This window comes from Podarcis pityusensis (genome assembly GCF_964106645.2).
Source record: "Podarcis pityusensis genome assembly, chromosome: 2".
NCBI lineage: Eukaryota > Metazoa > Chordata > Lepidosauria > Squamata > Lacertidae > Podarcis > Podarcis pityusensis.
Window position 1 is genome coordinate 28,880,142 of NC_138029.1, and position 4,647 is coordinate 28,884,788.

A 4,647-nucleotide genomic window follows, 5' to 3' on the forward strand; every position below is an offset into this window, starting at 1 on the left:
GGACCCTCCGGGGATAATGGCATTAAGCCCAAGTTTATTAAAGACAGTTTTGTGAGCTGCCTCCTAAGCCCCTCTCCTCAAACTGTCATATTTCCTCTGCCATGAATGGCGTAAATACTAGGTCTCTACATTCAGCTTTGGAGAAGTGCCAGGCAGAGCCATAAAAGCACTATTTAGCTTCCAGATATGAAATCTGAATAGCGTGACCACAAATGGAGTTCAGGTACCAGGAGGGAAGGTTTTGGATGCAACACTTATTCAAATGGGGGTGGGGGGGACTTAGTGCACACTGCAAAAGCTTCCTAGCAGACAGCATCCATGAGGGGGGTCAGCCAGAGACAGTAGAAATAATTTGTGTGGAGGGGGGTGGGATCCAGGAAGGTTGGTGAAGCATTGGGGAGTTAGCGAATGTGTGTCAAGCCCACACTGATGGTTAACTGAGAGGCAAAGAAATCTCAGGATTGGACAAGATGGGCCAAATTCTGCGTTATTCTAGTTTGATCTTGAAGACAGTAGTTAAATTAAAGGTATTTGGTTGTATACTAACTTGAGTGGCAGCTAGGATTTATTTATTTTTATTTTAAGTGCCATAACTTCCCAGAACAATACACTGAGAGACAGGCTGCCAATCCCATGGTTAATCAGCACTGTGTGCCAAGATCCTTACCTAGTTATTTAGGGCGGATACTTCCTGGGAATTATTGTGAGATGTTAGGCTACCAGCGCAGTGTAATGGTTAGAGCATTGGACTAAAACCTGGAAGACCAGCGTTCAAATCCCCACTCAGCCACACAAAGCTCCCTGGGTGACCTTGGGCCAGTCACTGCCTCTCAGACTCACCTACCTCACAGGGCTGTTGTGAAGCCAGGATGGGCAGAGGAACCATGTACAGCACCTTGAACTCCTTGAAGGAAAGGTGGGATATATGTAAAGGGACCCCTGACTGTTAGGTCCAGTCGTGGATGACTCATCTCACTTTACTGGCCGAGGGAGCCGGCGTACAGCTTCTGGGTCATGTGGCCAGCATGACTAAGCCGCTTCTGACGAACCAGAGCAGCGCAGGGAAATGCCGTTTACCTTCCCGCCAGAGTGGTACCTATTTATCTACTTGCACTTTGACATGCTTTCGAACTGCTAGGTTAGCAGGAGCAGGGACAGAGCCACGGGAGCTCACCCTGTCGCGGGGATTCGAACCGTCGACCTTCTGATCGGCAAGCCCTAAGCTCAGTGGTTTAGACCACAGCGCCACCCATGTCCCAAGGTGGGATATAGAAATGTAATAAATAGAAATAAATAAATAAACCTGCTTGCGTGAAACCTCCCTCCCTTGCCCCCACACACCCCGGCCTTAATCTGAAGTATATTTTGAGAAGATCAGGGTTCCGCCTTAGCAAGAGCTGAACTCCGCAAGCCAAATTCAATATTAGTCATACAGTGGTACCTCGGGTTACATACGCTTCAGGTTACATACGCTTCAGGTTACAGACTCTGCTAACCCAGAAATATTACCTCGGGTTAAGAACTTTGCTTCAGGATGAGAACAGAAATCGTGCTCCGGCGGCGCGGCGGTAGTGGGAGGCCCCATTAGCTAAAGTGGTGCTTCAGGTTAAGAACAGTTTCAGGTTAAGAACAGACCTCTGGAATGAATTAAGTACTTAACCTGAGGTACTACTGTATATTAATATTATTTCCGTCCCTTTCCTAACATTTCTGCTACTTGAAGCTCGACCAGCAGAGGTAGGGAGATGGAGGCAGGGCTAAGCAGAATGTGCGTTTTATTTCAATTGCACGTAGCTAGACATTGTTATAATGCAGAATGGGACTGAGTGATTATGCCAAAGACTTTGCAGAGAGGAACTTCATTCATGGCCCTGGGGTCCCTGCAATATACAGGCCCTTTCTCAACATAACACTCCAGCCGATCACAACGGCTGGAATCTTGGTGCTAATAAATAGGTCTGGTGCCCGCTTACAAACGTCTGTGCTGCACACTCTTTTGTACATTTGCCCCGTACGTGGTGCGTTTGGTTGCACGCAGCGAGCGCACCGTTTTGTATGCCTGGCCGCTGTGTGCATCTTGCAGATGGTGGGACCAGCTGTTTCTTAGAGAAGGATAACAGCCGCCTCTCCGAAACCAAGCGAGCCTCCTCGTTTCGGTAAGCACCCTCTGATCTTAAGAAACCTTGGACGTTCAGCAAGTATTCGCCTTGACCTCACTGCTTTATTATGTTCTCTTCCCACTCGCCCCCCCCACCTCCATTCCCCACGGTAAGTGCAGAATACTTCGCCTGGAACCGATCATATAAAACTGGCCGCACCAGCCTCTCCCTGCCTCCTTTGGAACAATAGCTGGCTCCCGAAGCCTACAGGGACATGCCTGTGCAATGTGTTTGAAAGAAACTGACAAAGTCCTTTTGTAGCTCTCCAGCTGCAGGTCAGACAGATGCAGTCAGAGCCACATAATAAAGCTGATAAAAACAGCTGGGTGATAGAAGCAGGGGCGGTGCGTATCCCATACAACAGGGAGCGCCGGGGAGCGGCCTGTTCCTTTAAGTGAGGCAGATTTGGCATTCTGAACATCTTTCAATGATGCCGCTTTTGGCAGAGGTGACAGAATTGCCCCAAATATCATTGTCCTGATGCTTAAAGCAGCAGTGGGTGCTGCATTCGTAAATTGGGACTTGTCTCTTGCAATGAACCTCATTATGCACATTAAAAAGAGACAGGCATGCTAAAGAGAGAATGAAGTTATACCCTCCAACATTTCTCTGGTGAAAATAGGGACGTCCTATTCCATAATAATAATAATAATAATAATAATAATAATTTTATTATTTATACCCCGCCCGTCTGACTTGGTTGCCCCAGCCACTCTGGGCAGCTTCCAACATATATAAATACATAATAAAACATTAAACCAGAGCTTTCCAAACTTTTCATGATGGTGACACACTTTTTAGACATGGATCATTTTACGACACGGTAATTCAGTTTTACTAGCAAACCGGAGGTTATACTAACCCCTTTCCAGCCCTGGGAGGAGTGCAGGGAGCATTGCGTGACACACCTACACACTACAGCCAACCCGCTAATGTGTCATGACACACAGTTTGGAAAGCTCTGCATGAAACATTTTAAACGTTTTTTAAAAACTTCTCTAGACAGGGCTGCCTTCTGATGTCTCCTAAAGGTTGTATAGTTACTTATCTGCTTGGCTTGGAGGTCACATAACTCCATTCCCGCCAACATTTATCCATTCAAAATAGGGACATCCTAAGGAAAAGTGGGACATTCCGGGATCAAATCCGAAACTGGGATGGCTTCTGTAAATCTTGGACTGTCGCTGGAAAATGGGGACATTTGGAGGGTCTGTGAATTAATGCAGAAGCATATGCGGTTACATTGGTAATTTAAAAAAATTGTAAACCACTGAGAGGTCTTGTTACAATCATATTCATTTTGTTAACTAAGTAAATTTACCTGAATGCAGCGAATCCTCCTGCAACCAATGGTATTTGGGCAGTTATTTGGGACAGAGGTCCTGGCTCCCCACTCAGCAGAATGAGCAGGCGCACCCCCAAACATAGATGGGTGGCTAACCACATTTTGAAGTACCGTATTTTTTGCACCATAACACTCACTTTTTTCCTCCTAGAAAGTAAGGGGAAATGTCTGTGCGTGTTATGGAGCGAATGCCTACGGGTGGCATGCCTACGGATTTTCCTCCTCTAAAAACTACGTGCGTGTTATGGTCGGGTGCGTGTTATAGAGCGAAAAATACGGTAAGTGTAGCAGTACACAGTACCATCTAACGAAGGCCCCTCTGCAAGACCAGTAAATCCAGAGTCTAAAATTACCTAACTGTTCCAATGCCTGCAGCCAACATGCTTATTCCTCTAGCAAGGCAAGGCTACAATATCTCAGGTGAATAAAGCTGCAGTCATGTACACTACCTTGCTGTGAGAGTGAGCCCTACTGAACACAGCTTACTTCTGAGGAAAACATGCATGGGGCTGAACATCATCCTGAAGGAGGGGTTTCAGATTTTGGGTCATTTCCCCAAATATCACTCAAGGATGCAATCCATGAAGGAGATCAGCAATAAAATATAAAACGTTATTTCTTCTTTGTTTCTCCTCCATCTGCTTTATCTTCCTCCTATTTTTTTTTTAAAGAAAAAGAAACATGCTGACAAATCCTGGCGGTGTGGAAAACTTGGAAGCGAAACGGCGTCAAAGGTTCAGACACCTGAAAGCAAATAAGAAGAGATGTCGATGTGAAATTAATTTATACGAAACGTATGATGAGAGCTGGGATGCGGGTGGCGCTGTGGTCTAAACCATGGAGCCTAGGGCTTGCTGATCAGAAGGTCGGTGGTTCGAATCCCCGCGACGGGGTGAGCTCCTGTTGCTTGGTCCCTGCTCCTGCCAACCTAGCAGTTTGAAAGCACGTCAAAGTGCAAGTAGATAAATAGGTACCACTCTGACGGGATCGGTAAACGGCGTTTCCGTGCACTGCTCTGGTTCGTCAGAAGCGGCTTAGTCATGCTGGCCACATGACCCGGAAGCTGTACGCCAGCTCCCTCGGCAAGTAAAGCGAGATGAGCGCCGCAACCCCAGAGTCAGCCACGACTGGATCTAATGGTCA

General features: G+C 46.8%; 1 long non-coding RNA gene across 1 annotated transcript; it reads left to right on the forward strand.

Annotated features, from left to right (window-relative positions):
• Positions 1-3,253: 3,253 nt before the first annotated feature.
• Positions 3,254-4,119, forward strand: LOC308469271. Its single transcript, XR_013982072.1, has 2 exons — positions 3,254-3,616; positions 3,788-4,119. It is a non-coding gene; the product is annotated as an uncharacterized lncRNA (long non-coding RNA).
• The last annotated feature ends 528 nt before the right edge of the window (positions 4,120-4,647 follow it).